The sequence below is a fragment of the Diceros bicornis genome, chromosome 16 (assembly GCF_020826845.1).
Source record: "Diceros bicornis minor isolate mBicDic1 chromosome 16, mDicBic1.mat.cur, whole genome shotgun sequence".
NCBI classification, from domain to species: Eukaryota; Metazoa; Chordata; class Mammalia; order Perissodactyla; family Rhinocerotidae; genus Diceros; species Diceros bicornis.
In genome coordinates, this window is record NC_080755.1 from 50,097,701 (window position 1) to 50,116,041 (window position 18,341).

The following is an 18,341-nucleotide window of genomic DNA, read 5'->3' on the forward strand; positions in this document are numbered from 1 at the left end:
ACGAGCCCAGTAGAGCAGCCCTGCCAACACCTTGATCTTGAACTTCCAGCCTCCAGAACTGTGAAAAAATAAATTCCCGTTGTTTAAGCCACCCAGTCTGTGGTCTCTTGCTAAGGTTTGTCAACCTTAGCAAACTAATACAGGGACTAAATAATTTTCCCAGTGTCCGAGAGAAGATGGAGGACCAAGCAGGTCAACTTCCAATCCAGGATCTTTCCAGCAGTCCAGTCTGCTTCCTCAAAGTGTCTGCAACTCCCAGATCCTAGTTTACCCCTGGGAAGACAGACTTTCTACCAGCCCAAGCTCATATCCTGTCATTTAGATGTCTGGGGGTCGATAGCACCACTATGGGGAGATACGGACATAAGTATATGCTTTATTGTTGACTATTATTCATCAGAAAAAAATCTTTTTGGGCCGGCCCCATGGCTTGACAGTTAAGTGCGCACGCTCCACTACTGGCGGCCTGGGTTCGGATCCCGGGTGGGCAGCGATGCACCGCTTCTCTGGCCATGCTGAGGCCGCGTCCCACATACAGCAACTAGAAGGATGTGCAGCTATGACATACAACTATCTACTGGGGGGCTTTGGGGAAAAATAAATAAATAAATAAAAAATTATAAAAAAAGAAAAAGAAAAAATCTTTTTACATAAATGACTATATTCAAGACGTTTTTGAAAATCAGAGAAAATGTCAAACTGAATGGAAAGCAAGAAACAGCATGAAGGAAACCACAATGAGATATCACTTCATTCCCACTAGGATGGCTATAATATTTTTAAAACAGAAAATGATGTTGGTAGAGAAATTGTAACCCTCACACATTCGTGCTGGGAATGTAAAATAGTGCAGCCATTGCAGAAAACACTACGGCACTTTCTCAAACAGCTAAACATAGACTTACCATATGGCCCAGCAATTCCACCTCTAGGTATATACCCAAAAGAACTGAAAACAAGGACTCAAACAAATACTTGCACAGGAATTTTCATACAGACATTGTTCACAATAGCCAAAATGTGGATACAATCCAAATGTCCATCAACTGTTGATTAGACAAACAAACTGTGGTATATCCACACCATGGAATATTATTTACCCATGAAAAGGAACGAAGTACTGATACATGTTACCATATGGATGAAACTTAAAAACATATACTAAGTGAAAGAAGCCAGACACAAAAGTTCACATGTTGCGTGATTTCACTTACATGTGATATCCAGAATAGGTTAATTCATAGAGACAGAAAGCAGATTGGTGATTGCCAGGGGCTAGAGGGAATGGGGAATGGGGAGCAACTGCTTAATGGGTACAAAGTTTTCTTTTGGTGTAATAAAAATGTTTTGGAACTTGATAAAGGTAGTGGTTGCACAACATTGTAAATGTACTAAATGCCACTGAATTGTACAGTTTAAAATGGTTAATTTGGGCCCGCCTTGTGGCTTAGCGGTTAAGTGCGCACGCTCCGCTACTAGCGGCCCGGGTTCGGATCCCGGGTGCGCAGCGACGCACCGCTTCTCCGGCCACGCTGAAGCGGTGTGCCACATACAGCAACTAGAAGGATGTGCAGCTATGACGTACAACTATCTACTGGGGCTTTGGGGGAAAAATAAACAAATAAAATTATAAAAAAATAAAATGGTTAATTTTATGTTACGTAAATTTTACCTAAATTTTAAAAAATACTAAAGGAAAAAAAAAACAAGGGGAAGAAGAGAGAGGATTTACTATGAAGCTAATGAAGCTTAACCTTCACGGCCTTTGATTGCCTGGACCCTTCCAGGGCCCTGAGAGGACCCTAGTAAGGTGTTGCTATGGCTGCGTCTATTCTTAAAGAAGGCCCCCAAATTGTTTAAGCTCCAGGCCTACAAAACCTGGCTCTGCCCCAGGGAGGGATGTCATCCATCTGAGCCCTGGAAACAGCTGAGGGAGACACGTCAGTTTCACCTACTACCCTCGCAGATCTCTTTGAAGTGCTCACGGAGGAGGCGAACCCAACTCTGAGCAAAAAGACTGACCTACCCTTGTGTCTCTAAGGTTCTGAAAATAAACCCAAGTCCTGCAGAAAGGTTATCTGCCAGGAAAGCATCAACTTAGCTCTGCAGAAAGCCTCCTAATTCTGGGTCCTCCCTGGCTCTTCAGATCTAGCATGTCTTTGGCATAGCCAGCTATCTAGGGCAGGATGACCAACTCTCCCTGTTTGCCAGGGACTGAGGTGTTACCCAGGATGCAGAATTTTCAGTGCTAAAAAAGGGAAAGTCCCAGGCAAACCAAGGCAGGGTGTTCACCCTCATTAAGGTGAGAGGAGTCTGAATACCTTGAAAGTAGAAAGGACTGTAACCACCATTCTTTCGTTCCCTCCAGTGGAGATTACTGAGGGTCTTTTAAGGGGCCAGGTGCTCTACTAAGCACTGGTCCTTCAAAACTCAATGAAAATACTGTATGATTCCACTTATATGAGGTATCTAGAGTAATCAAACTCATAGAAACAGAAAGTAGAATGGTGGTTACCAGGAGCTGGGAGAAGGGCGAAAGGGCAGTGGTTATTTAATGGATGCAGAGTTTCAATATTGCAAGATGCAAAAGTTCGGGAGATCTGTTTCACAGCAATGTGAATATATTTAACGCTACTGAACTATACATTTAAAAATGGTTAAGATGGTAAATTTTATGCTATGTGTTTTTCACTACAATAAAAAAAAAGAGAGAGAGAGACCTAGATCTTGCCCTCTGGCTGGCCCCAATTTCTTGCGGGTAAATAAATGGCAAGTAATTTGGTGCTATTTACAAAGTGCTTTTATATACACAATTACATTTGATGCTCAGGACAATCAGTGAGATAGATATTATCAAGCACATTTCACAGATGAAGGAAGAAACAGGCTAGAATTCAAAGCCAAGTCTTCATGACTCCACAGCCCGTGCCGAGTCTCTCAGATGCTCCGTGCTATCCGGAACAGGACCATGCCTTCCCTAATGCAGGCTGTTTACATCTGCTCTGATGGACTTTGATTCTAGAAAGTTAACTTGATTTCTGTATGACTCAGCCTTAGGAGGGCCCTCAGTTTTGGCAGCAAGCAGGTATCTTAGGACACAGCTCCCTGTAGCTGGGGTGGCCCTGATGCACTTAACGACTTCTAAAAGCTTCTTCTCTCCCAGGCGATTTCCATGGCACAGCGCTCAGGGCTGGCTTTGTTGTCTCCTGCCCAGACTGGGTGAGAACCCTGCAAAGAGAGCTCTTCCTGGCAGGAACCAGCCGATGGCATCGGATAGCTCCACAGAACACAGATCTCCCCAACAGCAATTCTTGCTAGCAAGAGACAGAGAGAGAAAGGAGTTCAGGGATAATACATTAAGTAAAGATATCACTTCTGCACTTACATAGTGTGCTAATGAAGCCTGTGGGCTGGACTCCAATTTCTTCGGTTTAGAGGACCGTTGTTCTGAGCCCTTAAATGCGGGTGTCTGCGTGTTTGGAGAAGCAGAAGGCTCAGCCTTGGGCACCAAAGCTCTGGGTCTCCCATTTCCCAGCTAACAATTGCCCCTCCTCCACTGCTGCCACCCCCATGCTGAAAGAGGCTCTCTCCCCTTAGCACTTGCTGGACAAATCCACGTGGGCCAGGCATTCAGGATACTTTGATAAGCAGTCCACGTTAGAACCACAGAGGGCAAGGGGAGAGAGTTCCCCACAAAACGAGATGCTGTTCAGACAATAGTACCATCTTCTTCCAGGCTCATTCCCCACCCACCTGCCTCCTCATAGAGGTCCTACACTCCAGCCACACAAACCACAGCAAACCTTCCTTTATCTAAGAGTCTAAACACAGATGCATCCGAACTATAGACTTGTTCTAAAAAGTCATTTAAAATTGTCATAGTCAGCCTGGGCTGCTATAACAAATACCATAGACTGGGTGGCTTAGACAACAAATATTTATTTCTCACGGGTCTGGAGACTAGAAGTCGAAGACCGAAGTGCCAGCAGACTCGGTGTCTGGTGAGAGCTCTCCACTTGGCTTGCAGACAGCTGCCTTCTCACTGTATCCTCACATGGCTGAGAGAGAGTGATCATCTCTCTCATGTCTCTTCTTATAAGGAAGGGCACTAATCCCATTCATGAGGGCTCCACTCTCGTGACCTAATGACCTCCCAAAGGCCCCACCTCCTAATACTGTCACTTTGGGCGTTAGGCTTCAATATGTGAATTTTGGAGGGACACAAACATTTAGTCTATAGCAATCATCATTGAGGGAAAAAACCCAAATGTGCCATTTTGAAAATTTGCTACCAAGCATGGGTCTTTCTGGAATGACCTCCTGGGCTGCAAATGGCAGGTCAGCAATGTCAGAGCAGCCCCATCTGGGCCGCGGTGACTTCCTCACAGCCTCACTGGTCAGGTATGAAGCTTGTGAGGCCTCTCAGTAATTTTAGGCTCAGGCAGGCAACTAGTGTTTTCGAATGTCAAAGTCATTATCAAAACACGTAGATTAAATACAGCTACAAGTCCTCTGCAGTCCTGCCTATCGAGAGGTGGAGCCCTATAACTTGCTTCAACCAGTAGAATGCACTGGAAGTGATGCTGTGTGACCTCTAAGCCTGGCAGCTCTGGCTCCTGCCCTGTTAGATGCCTGAGACGGCCACGCTGTGAAGAAGCCTGAGATGAAAGACCACATGCAGGGAAAGGCCCCGTCCCTCCTCAGCCATTCCTGCTGGCCCAGCCCAGAGCCATCCTAGACGGTCCAGCCCCTACTGATGCAGCTGTGTGAGTGAGCCAGGCAAAACCCGCAGAACCGCCCAGTCAACCCACGGAGTCAGGAGATGTAATAAATCATTGTTTTAAGCCACTAAGTTTTGGGGTTGTTTGTTTCTCAGCGATAGTTAACTGAAATAAAATGTCTCTTCTAAAAACTCATTCTGGATCTCATTTATATGTGGAATCTAAAAAAGCTGAACTTATAGAAACAGAGAGTAGATTGATCATCACCAGGGGCAGGGAGCAGGGCTGGGGAGAAGGGAGGGGAGACGAGGAGATGTAGGTCAAAAGGTACAAACTTTCAGAGATAAGATGAGTAAGTCCTGGGATCTAATGTGCAGCGTGGGGACTATAGTTAACAATACTGTATTGTATATATGAAAACTGCTAGGAGAGTAAATCTGAAATGTTCTTACCATCACCACCACAACAAAATGGTAACTATGTGAAGTAATGGAGGTGTTATCTACCCTTATCGTAATAATCATTTCTCAATATATATGTATATCAAACTATCACACTGTACAACCTTAAACTTACACAACGTTGTTTTTCAGTTATATCCCAGTAAAGCTGGAAAAAACTCATTCTGCTCTTTTTTGAGACTGTATATATAAATATACAAATGCCAAATCAGAATATATAATTCCAAAAATGCTCTTAATCTGGAACAGGACTGGACTGGATGTGGTATGTAAATAATCTCCAAATTCCAGCATCTATAACAGCATTTTTCATCTGGTATTGTTACTACTTGGTTTTTCTTTAAAAAATATTTTAATTATAGAAAAGACGAAACATACACAAAAGTATAAAGAATATTATATTGAACTCCCTTGTACGTATCATCAGCTTCAACAATTATTAACTCATGGCAACGGTGTTTTAAATATACCCACCACTTGCTTCCCCTTCCCCCAGGATTATTTTAAAGCAAAGCCCAGTTATCATATCACTTCATCTGCAAATATTTTAGCATGTATCTCTTGAAGATAAGGATAATTTTTATAACCATCTGTTTACATCTCTCTGATCCTCACAGCTTAGGAGCTCTGTGAGAACCAGACTTTATCCTCTTCCTTGTTGTCTTCCCAGAGCCAGAGCCAGGGCTGGCTTCATGGGTGTGTGACCCTATGCAGTTGCACGGGGCCCAGGAGCTCAGAAGGGTCCTGCGCTTGGTTGAATGCTCTGCGACTGCCATCTTGAAACATAATAATTTTTGAACAAAGGTCCCATATTTTCATTTTGCATTGGGCCCCACAAATTATGTAGCTAGTCGTGGTTATAGCTTAACCAAGCAATGAACATTCCATGATGGAAGAGAGGCGCAGTGCTAGGCTCTACAAGGAATACAACACACTCATGATCTTCACCCCAAACGGATCCTCCTTTAGCATTCCCTAGCTCGGTGGATGGTGCCAGTCTTTCTGGCTTGCATGTCTAAAACCTAGATATCATCTTTGCTTCCTCCCTCTCCCTCAACCTCCCGTCCTAACCTATCAGCAGATCCTAACATTGGCAACTCCAGAAATTCTGTATAGGATGGAAAGCAAAGGGAAAGCTAGTTTTGAGTTGTCTTAGCATAACAAGCATTATATTTGCTTAGGGTTATATTTATTTGAGTGGCTTATAGGGAGGTATCTTAGTTTTGAATTCCCCCAGGTGCTGGTGGTCCATTTGGGATGTGATTCCAGGAAGCACCGTGAGCCAATGGGGAAGTAAGACAGGGAAGGCAATGAAGCTCACAGTGTGTGTTAATGGGTGGGTTATTTCCTTAGGCAACCGGAGTTTGATCTTATTGGGTATCCTCTGAGAGACCGTAGAGGACAGTCTTTAGAGTTGTCCCACTGAGAGGAGAAGCTGGGATATTTATCCACCAACTCCTGTAGGTGTAGACTCAAGGTTGCTCCTGGGGGCATTACCTCCCCAGCATTTCCAAGTGTGTTCGTGCTGGCCAAGTGCAATCTGCTGCCAAGGAAGGTCCTCGGGTGGAGATACCGGTGCTTGAGGCAAGAAGCCATCAGTGTGTAGAGGAACTCTCTCTCAAAGGAGAAGGTGACCTCCAAGGTGGGCTGAAGGGTTATGGATAGGACATCAACAGCATGTGCTACAGCACAGTGGATGGAGATTGTGAGACAGCTGAATTTCTCCCCTCTCCAAGACCCCTTTGAAGTTGTCACTGGAATCAGTCCTTTTTTTTCCACTGCCACCACTCTGGACCAAGCCACCATCTTTCTTCTCCATTGTTTAGTCCCCCATCATCCACATTTCTCTCTTGCCAATCTGTTCTTTGCCCCACACCAAAGAGATTGATTCCAAATTCAAATCTGATCCCACCACCCTCTTGCTTAAAATTCTAGGGTCTTCTCATCACTCCTACGATAAAGACCAAAATCCTTAATGTTACCTGGAAGACCCTGCAAGATTTGGTCCTGACCTACCTTCCAGCTTTATCAAGCACAAGAAAAACAGCTTCCTGTACTCAACCATGTTGCTTTCTGTTCCTTTAATATACTGTGTTTCCTCCTGATGCCGGGCCTTTGCACAACCTGTTCCCTCTTCCTGGAAACCTTTTCCTAGTCTCTCAGCTTTCTCACCTGTTTAACCCACAGAGTGTCTCAGCTCAGTCATAACTTCTTCAGGGAAGTTTTCCCTCAACTCTCTGGCTACATCAGCTCCCCTATGGTAGGTTCTCATAGCTCAGGTGGCTCTGCTTGTCAGAAACAGTCTGAACTTTGCTGAACTCCAGTCACATTGCTAGAGTCAATATTTAATTTAATCCATGTTTATTGAAAGTCAAAGCACCTATTATCATAATACTTATCATAATCATAACATCACATTTATTTTACAATTAATTGTTTATTTCCCCCATGATAGCACAAAGCCCTTTTTGTTTTTATTTTCTCACCATTATTCCCTGACACTGAGCTCAGGGCCTACCTGGCACACAGTAGGTACTCAGCAAATACTGGTGGAATGAATTTGAAGATATACCAGTCTAAAGGATGTTTAAAAGGAACGTTCTGGGAGGCAAAGCTTAACAAAATACTTATGATAAGCATAGAAATATATTAGCACAAATAAACAGAACTATTTTTAAGGGTATGTATTGTCTATAATTGAAAAAGCTAAAAATAACCTAAAATTCTATAAAAATGGGAATGGCTAAATAAACTATGCTATATTCATGCTATGGATACTTCACACTTTCGATACAATGACATAGAAAGATATCACTGATAGAGTTAAAATATAAAAGCAAATTGTAGAACAGTATGTATAGTATGGCTCCATAAGTGTGTGTGTATGTTACCGCCCAAAAGGGGAGTTCATCTGCCCGCTGTAAGACATGCCAATAGTCAAGAGGCAAGGAGGTAGGAAAGAAAGGACTTTTTATTACAGCTTGCTAGCAAGAGGGAATATGGCTGACTCATGTCCAAAAGAACCATCTTACAGAACAAAGACTACAGGCCAGTTATATACAGGGCTGGTCTCTGAGTTGGGGAGGCAGCTGGTCTCCAAGTGGGGGCATCCATCTGATCACCAGGTGGGAGCAGACATCTGATCTTAGTTCCTGATGGTCTTTTGTTTCACTGGATGTGCATCAGCAATGCGCTATACCCTGCTCTTTCAGTTGTCATTGATGATGGCTATCAGCACAGACTCTCTACCCAGGGGTCATCACATTCCTAAGGAACTCACAAGAACAAAGTTATCAATTTATAGCAGCTGGGAGGGGCCATAAAATCTACAGAGCATGTCTGAGTTAGTTAATCAGAGGTCATTCAAAGTTACAATATGGTTTCTTTTCTACAATATGGTTTCTTTTCTACAATATGGCTTCCCTCATGTCAACCTTGTGTTGAGTGGGTATCATGTATGCTCCTATGAACACATTTGATTTGCATAGAAACCATATGAAAGGTGACCCAAGAAAGACGACTAGGGAATGGGATTAGGGTGGTTGGAAGCATATTTGTACCCTTCTATAATATTTGCACATTTGACTTTTATAATAATTTGCTTAATGCTAGTGAGGTGGAATTTTAGGCATCCATAGCGGAGGTTTTTTTTGAATAGAGACTACTTCTCTGCCTAGAAAAAAGGCCTGCTGTGTTTACCTCAAGGAAATGTTGTCACTTGTCAAAAACTCCCACAGGATCCAGTTATGAAGCTATTAGCTGTATACCCACTAAAATGGAGGAAACACCAGTGTTTCAAAATCTTTTGTCTTGTTGAAGACTTCTGGGACATTCCAATATTCCATTTCCTTTCATTAAAAAGAAAACTGGCAGTAAGTTTTCCCAGATTTATTCCCTCCTCTTAAAGCAAACATGGCCTTTGGCTGGAATACTTTGAATTCAGCAGAAGGCAAGAATGACACAGTGAACCTGTTTTGGGTTATAAAATGTTTCTAATAGATTAAGTCAAGGCATTACTTTTCTGAACCCCAGTCACATTGCTAGATTCAATATTTACTTTTAATTCATGTTTATTGAAAGTCAAAGCACCTGTTACTTAACAAAGCACATGGGAATCAGCATAGTGGAGATGAAATTAGACCAACACATATTGAATTAAATCAGACACTCCCACTTAAGAGCAGTATGATCCCTGTAGATCTAAACTTCTTTGTCTGTAAAATGGGAAGACCATCTATCTCATGGAATTGTTTTAAGGAATAATATATATATATATATATATATATATATATATATATATATATATATTTCTACATTAGGGAAACGCAAATTAAAACCACAGTGAGATACCTCTTCATACACGTGAGGATGACTGTTGTCAAAAAATAAAAATAACAAGTGTTGATGAGCATGTGGAGAATTGTGCATTGTGGAATGTGGATGTGGATGTGGAACCCTTGTGCATTGCTGGTGGGAATGTCAAATGAAAACTGTGTGTGGCAGTTCCTCAAAAAGTTAAACATAGAACTACCATATGATCCAGCAATTCCCTGGCTAGGTATATACTCAAAAGAATTGAAATCCTGGACTAAAACAGATATTTGTACACCCATGTTTATAACAGCATTATTCATAATAGCCAAAAGGTGGAAACAGCCCAAATGCCCATCAACAGATGAATGGATAAACAAAATATACTATACAAATACAACGGAATATTATTCAGCTTTCAAAACGAATGACATTCTAATACATGCTACAACGTGGATGAACCTAGAAAGCATTATGCTTAGTGAAATAAGCCAGACACAAAAGGACAAATATATGAGTCTACTTATTTGAGATATATAGAATAGGCAAATCAATGAAGACAGAAAGTAGAATAGAGGTTACCAGGGGCTGGGGGAAGTGGGGATGGGGATTTATGGTGTAATGGGTACAGAATTTTTGTTTGGGTTGATGAAAAACTTCTAGAAATGGATAGTGATGAAGGTTGCACAACATTGTGGAGGTTCTTAATGCCACTGAATTGTACACTTAAAAATCATTAAAATGGTAAATTTTATTTCAGGTATATTTTACCATAATAAATAAATTATGCATGTAATATATTATGTATATATTATGCATGTAGGTGGTTGGGGGGTGGGCTCTGGAATGGTTGGTGTGTATATATTTTTCAAGCATTTAACATGGTACCTAATAAGCACTCAAATTTAATTTGAGCCGTTCATTGGGCAACGCCTTTGGCCAGAACCAAGACCTTTCCATAATTAAAGAAATAGTGTACAGGATGCCTATTGAGAAGAGAGAAACAGCAGGGCACTAAAGAAAAGGCAAAGCTACTCTTTATTTCAACCTTTTATTAGCCCTGGTACCAGGCCTTTGATGGGGCACCAAAAGCACAAAGCAAAATCTGCCCATACCTATCCCGACACGGTTACGTTTCTCTAGAAGAGATGCTACAGAAGATAAGGGGCAGGAAACATGAACTGATTTTTCCTGTGTAGCAGGAGGATTTATACATAAGGCCAAGTCTGCCATCAAGCAAAGCCCAGAACCACGTTGAGGGGCAGGGGATGGGGGACACAGCTCTCAACTTGGCAGGTTGAGGAATTTTATCAAGTCATCCAAGGGTCACCAGATTTACCCCAGCCAAATCTTGTAAGACCAATTCATAAACCAGTATGCCGAAGTATTCCTGTCCAGTAACTGCTTGAGTGGTCAAGTAGACTTCCGTAAATGGTCGGCTAGTCAAGTCATTACCCTGGTAAAGTGCTGGACACACATGGACATGTTCTTGTTCTTTGCCACGCCCTTCAGAGAATCTATGCAGACGCTTCTTTTTCTATAAACCATTCTTCCTTGAGACAGATCCCAACGCAGGTGTCTATGTTGCATGCTGTTCCATGAGGGACACTCTCGGCCAGAGAACAGTCACTGGGCCTCCACCCCCTCCAGTGACTTTCACTCCATGGGGTCACTTTAAATCCACGTTGTTGAGGGAGGATCCTCAGACTGAAAAGCTTACAGGAGCAGGGCATGTAAGGGAGTGAAGCAGGCTGAGGCAGTAGGGAGTAGTGAGGATTGTGGAGCTCTCAGGTTCCACCCAGGGAGGCAGCGGCTCAGCTCTCACCCTCTGTGGCCTTGCCTAGACACAGGCTCAGCTTTGCAGGATCCTCCTACTTCATACAGAGAAGTCACAAGTCCAAATTCTTACATGAAATATCTTAATTTCTAAACATTGGTGTACTAGCTATGTCTTTTATTTTCTGCATTCTGATGCTTTGACATGTGGAGGGACTGTCCCTCCCTGGGTTAGCCATTTCCTAGAGAGAGTAAACAAGCCACCAGTAAGCACACTTGTCAAATACTCCCCAATCATTCTAGAGCCCACCCCCCACACCTCCTTTATTGGGCTCTCACACTCTGCGTCACTAGCCACCTGCCCTAATCACCCAGGGCAGGTGGCAGGCACCCAAGAACACCCTCTCTGCCCCTGAACCCACTGACATTATGCAAACTAGCCAATCCTAAGCCTGCTGACCCTGCCTTGCCTTGTTCCTTCCCACAAAAATCATCATCAAGGCTCTTGCCCACAGCGCCACCCAACCCCCAAGCCCTGCCTCCTGGCCAGCCCATGCTTTCCTGCTTGCCCCCACATGGCGTGGCATTCCCCCACCTCTGGGAAACTGTAATAAACTATCTTCTCAATGGCAGTCTTTTCCTGATCTGTTGGCCTTATTAAACCCCAAGTTTTCTATTAATGTGCTATGTTTTAAAACAACGGGTGATAATAATTTTTTTTTTTAATTTGTAAATGGCAAGAACAGTGCCACCTGGTGTAACAGAGGGACGAGGCTAGCATCTATTAAGCACGACTGTGCCAGGCCCTGTGCCACGCTGCTTTCCAAGACTCCATTTCATTGACTTTTCACATCAACCCTGTATGGATCCCATTAGTTTCTTTCCTGTAGATAAGGAACCTGAGGCCCAGAGAAGTTATATACTTGCCCAAGGTCATCGATAAATGGCTTAGATGGAAACTGAATTTGAGTTTTGAACTTGGAGAAGGCAGGATGAAGGGAGGAGGAGACATAGAAACTCCTACAACAGAGAAGATTAGGACTCTGTGACGTCACGGAGGCCAAGGAGAGAGACTGTTAAAGTGGGATTGCCAAGCAGTAATTTCCTTTTCTCAAGACATTAAGAAAAAATTTTTGTCGGTGACCATTGGTGATGGTTAAAAGTTGAATGAAGATTTTGTCTTGTTATAAGGTATGTGTTTTACTTTGGATCTAAAAATGTAAGTATTTTGTCCAATCACAAATTATCTGTGGTAGAGAAGGAGAAGCGTGAAGCCTCAAGGTGGGTATCACTCCAAGTCAATAAAACACCTGCTGGTACTGAGCTAACAGACTTGTAAGTGGCTGCTGTATCTCAGGCCCAAGCTCATTCCCATCAGTTTGCACCAGGTGACACACACAGCTCTCAGTGGTTGAGGCTACTCAGTGGTACCTTTGAAGTTTTCAGATTTGCATACTCAAAGAATACGGATTTAGACCTGATTGTTTTTTAATGTGCTGTATAAAGGTCATCTCAAAATAGAAGAAATTCGAGGCATCTCATTTCTGGGATATGACTGAATTTCTTGTCTAGGTAAATTCCATTTTCAGCTATATAACTTGTGACAGCACTAGGATCCCTAAATTGTATGATGTTATACATATCATATATGTATATGAGAGAGAATCCCCCTCTGCCCTTTCCCTTAAGGTTCTTATGGCTGGCCAAATAATTAACAAGACAGGTTAGCAGGAGAAAATAATACCAAGTTTAATAACATGTATACATGGGAGAAACCAGGGACACTGCATTTCTCAACACAATAGCAGAAATTCTCATCTTAAATATCATGTTCAGCCAATGACAAAGGAGGATGTTGGGGGTGGGGAGAGTCAGTTACAGGAGATTACCACTAAAGCACAGTAAATAGGAGTAAGGTTATTATGCAGATTTAAGGCCTCACTTTCCACATTGATAAGTTTCTAGAAATGAGGTCATCCCCCCTCTTCCCAATACAGACAGGTAGATACCTTTACAGATGGAGATTTCCCTTATAAATGTAAATGTTCGTCTGGCAACTCCTCGCAGGGCCATCCAGAGAATGTGGCCAGAGAGACAGAACTTCTGATAAGATGGGCTTGTTTGTGCCTTTTCTATTGTAACATCTATTTTACATTATATTACAGCCATCAGATAGAAGATCTGTTCCAGGAAGGAGTTACTATGTCAAATTCTTTAGACAGTTAGTGGGGGAGGTCAAATGTCAGTCAGAGAAAACAATCAAGGTAAAGAGATATATTTCAGGGTGGCCAAATCTTGATCTTCCACAATATATTGAGTGAAACAGCTATGTAAGGACTTCAGCCATGCGCTTTTGGAATCACATATGTTTTGGAGTGTCTTTATAATGCCCAGCTAACATGGAAGCTTAGAGGAAGCAACTACTGCTGGAATCACAGAAACGGGCATGCCTCTGACAATACCAGCGGCATTTGACACCAGGCAGTGTGGCCAATAACAGGTGTGACAGACACCCTTAAGGTGCCTGCTCAATGTCCATCCCACTCTCTTTGCTAATGAACCAAATTTATGTGTTTGTGTTGGGGGGGTGGTGGACAACGTGTCCAGCTAGTTAATCACTTTTCCTCCTCTCTTGCAGGTACGGTTGGCCATGTTACACAGTTCAGGATAAGGACAGGTGAGCAGAAATCTGCTGGAAGTTTTCTGGGAAAGGTTTTCCGGGAAAGGTTTTCCTTTCCTGATGAAGAAGGACGGAGGCAGCAAATCCAACCCTCTCCTTTCCCCTCCCTCTAATGGTGATCTGATGTCTGCAGCGGCAGCAGCCATCTTGCAGTCACGAGATGGACAAGTTTGAGAGTCAAAGCCAACTTGCTAGGATGGATGGAGCCCAAAATAGAAAGCATTTGGGTCCCCGTTGGCGTTGATAAGCAGCTGTACCAAAGCCAGCTACTGTCTACTTTTTCCTCCCAACATTTAATGTGAAAATTTTTAAACGTACAGAGAAGTTGAAAGAATTATACAGTAGAATACCCACCACCTATCTTCATTTTATATTTGCTTCGTCACATGTCTGTCCATCTAAACATTCCTCTAACCATCCCTCAGTCCATCTTTCTTAATGCATTTCTAAGAACACTTCACTCCTACACATTTCAGTATGCATGTCATTAAGTAGACTATTTGTTTATAATCTTTTTTAATTGAAAATTTTATTGAGATAATTATAGATTCATAAACAGTTGTAAGAAATAATGCGGAGAGATCCTTGTACACATTGTCCAGTTCCCCCTGACGGTAATATTTTGCAAAACTACAATGTAATATCACAATCAGGACATTGGCACTGATGCAACCTACTGATCTTACTGAAGTTTCCTCAGTTTAACTTGTACTCATTGTGTGAGCGTGTGTGTGCATTAAGTTTTATACAATTCTATACCTGTGTAGGTTTATGTATCCACTACTGTTACCGCCCAAGGCGGGGGGTCGTCTGCCCACTGCAAGACATGCCAATAGTCAAGAGGCAAGGTGATAGGAGAGAAAAGACTTTTTATTACAGCTTGCTAGCAAGAGGGAAGATGGCCGACTAATATCCGAAAGAACCATCTTACAGAACAAAAACTACAGGCCAGTTATATATGGCGCTGGTCTCACACGAGCGGGGGCATCCATCTGATCTCCGGATGAGAGCAGACATCTGTCTTAGTTCCTATTAGTCTTTTGTTTTGCTGGATATGCATCAGAGACTGGAGCAACACCCTATACCCTGATCTTCCAGTTGTCATTGATGACGGCTATCAGCATAGACTCTCTGCCTGGGGGTCATCACATTCCTAAGGAACTCAAAAGAACAAAGTTATCAATTTATAGCAGCTGGGAGGGGCCATCAAATCCACAGAGCATGTCTGGGTTAGTTACTCAGAGGTCATTCAAAGTTACAATAGGGTTTCTTTTCTACAATATGGCTTCCCTCATGTCAACCTTGTGTTGAGTCAGTACCACTACCACAGTCAAGGTACTGAACAGCTTTTGTATGCAATTTACCTTATCTTAAATATTTACATTAAAAATTACATACAGTGAAGTGCACAAATCTTTTTTTTTCTTTAACCACTTGGTAAATGTGTGTTTATTTTTTTGAGGTCACATTGTTTATAACATTATATAAATTTCAGGTGTACATCGTTATATTTAGATTTCAGTATAGACTGTATTGTGTTCACCACCAAAGGTCTGGTTTCCATCCATCACCATACATATGTGCCCCTTTGCCCCTTTCACCTTCCTCCCACCCCCTTCCCTTCTGGTAACCACCAATCTGGTCTCCATATCTATGTGTGTGTTTGTTTGTTTGTTTATCTTCCACACATGAGTGAAGTCATACAATATTTGTCTTTCTCTGTCTGACTTATTTCGTTTAGCATAACACCCTCAAGGTCCATCCATGTTGTCGCAAATGTGAAATGCACAAATCTTAAAGGTATCGTTTGATGATTTTTGATAAATCCACACACCCATGTAACCCAAGTCTCCATCAAGATATATAATATTACCATTCTCCCAGGAAGTTCCCTCATGTCACTTTCCAGGCAATCCCACTCACTCAGGGGGCAATTGCTGTTCTGATTTTTTTCCATCATAAATTAGCTTTGCCTGTTCTAAAACTTCATATAAATGGAATCAAACTGGAAGTATTGTTTTGTGTAAGTTTCTTTCACTCAGTAAAAATGTTTTTGAGATTCAACCATATTGCTGAGTGTCCCTGTAGTCTGTTCCTTTTTATTGCCACGTAATATTCCATTTTACAAATGTACTGTTGTTTATCCATTCTCCTGGTGATGGATGTTTGGGCTGTGTCTAGATTTTGATTGCTATAAATAAAGCTGTTAAGAACGTCATTGTGCAAGTCTTTGTGGATATGTTTTCCTTTCCCTTGGTTAGATACCTAGGAGCAGAATTGCTGGGTCATAGATTAGGTGTATGATTCATTTTCTCAATAATGTAAGAGCATTCCAGTTGTTCCACATCCTCACCATTATTTGGTGTTGTTAGCCTTTTAAAGTGTAGCTACCAGGAGGACATATAATAATATCTTATTATGATTTTAATTTGCATCTTCCTGATGACTCGTGATGGTGAGGACTTTTTCATGTGCCTATTGGCCATTTGGGTATCTTTTTTTCCTTTTTTTTTTTTTTTGTGAGGAAGATTAGCCCTGAGCTAACATCCGTTGCCAATCCTCCTCTTTTTGCTTAGGAAGATTGGCCCTGGGCTAACATCCATGCCCATCTTCCTCTATTTTATATGTGGGGCGCCTGCCACAGCATGGCTCAATAAGTGGTGTGTAGTTCCACACCTAGGACCTGAAACTGTGAACCCTGGGCCACCGAAGTGGAACGTGTGAACTTAACCACTACGAAACTGGGCTGGCCCCTGAGTATCTTTTTTTTCAAGATGGCAGAACCACAAGATGGGGGACAGCCAGAATTCCTCAGTCATTGCTTGGAGGATAACCATCTGACCAGCACAGGCTGTGATATGAATGAGAAATAAACTTCTGTTTGGTTAATCCACTGAAATGCCATTCCATTTGTTTGAAGAATTAAACTGTATATAAATTATACTTCAATAAAGCTAATTAAAAAATAAAAAGAGTAGCGGAGAAGGGGTAGATCCTGAGAAGACAGGAACCCAAAGGGATGCTAAGCTGGCCCGCTAAGCGTGGCTCCCCCACGGAGAGGGCTTCTGGGCCCCGACCCTTTTGTGAGGAGATTTAGTCCTATACCTCATATTCATAATATTAACTCAACTGTGCTTTTTTTTTTTTTGTGAGGAAGATCAGCCCTGAGCTAACACCCATGCTAATCCTCCTCTTTTTGCTGAGGAAGACCGGCTCTGAGCTAACATCTATTGCCAATCCTCCTCCTTTTTTTTCCCCCTCTTCCCCCAAAGCCCCAGCAGATTGTTGATGTCATAGTTGCACATCCCTCTAGTTGCTGTATGTGGGACGCCGCCTCAGCATGGCGGGACAAGTGATGCGACCGTGCGCGCCCAGGATCCGAACCCGGGCCGCCAGTAGTGGAGCGCGTGCACTTAACCGCTAAGCCACGGGGCCGGCCCCTCAATTGTGCTTCTTGCTAGAATGAGTTCCACTGATGTGTTCAGGTTTGAGGCGAGAAATTCAAATGGGCTGGAATTACTTGACACTGTCAGAAATCCCAGTTCTGTGCTGTTAAGCCAGAGACAAGGTCTCAGGCTTCAGTGTCATCAGCTTCAAAGCAGGTCAGGTCACGTTGCCCAGGAGCCGCCCGCAGAACTAGTTAAGATCTCCAGGAACTCTGCTCTGCAGAGGTATTTCAAACCCTCTGAGCTGTCCTTGGCTGAACCTTCCTCCATTCCCCCAGGCTTGCTAAACTCTATTTGAAGAGCTTGCAATTTAAAGAAGTGAAGAACCAGCAAATACATAGGGCTGAAAATGAAAAACATTTTCTCCAGGGTTAAGCCAAGTCCTGGGGTTAAGACTTGTTAGTGGAGCCCACCCACTATCCTTTCAAGTAGATAAAAGACTTTCAGTCTCTTACCATGAAAATCTACATCCCTGCCCCCAACACTCTGCTCCCCTAGCCTCAAAACTCTATAATTAAAAAGGCTCTTTTCAGACTGGAACACAATTCCAGCACAATCATTATGAAAACCCTGCCCTGTTTCTGTGGTTACTGACAACTCCCTTTGTGTAAAGCTCATTAAATCCAATCAGGGACTCCCGGTTTTTGTAACGATTCCTAGGAAGAGAAAACGATGTTGATTTAAGAAATAATGTTGCAAATCTCAGGTACTAGACCTCTTTGGATTAGAAAGTAATATTATTTATCTCTCTGAAACCACTAACAAATCAACCATGAAAAATTGATAATGGTTTTTGTCACCCAGCATCCTCTTTCTACCGTGGTAGAGTGTTCTGTCTCCCTTTCAGGAAACAGAAGGCTTTCTTTAACAAGCCATCTTATTTTCATGCCTTTAAGAAGGCAAATGAAATTACTAAACGTATTGCTTTAGAAGCTGTTTTCCATTC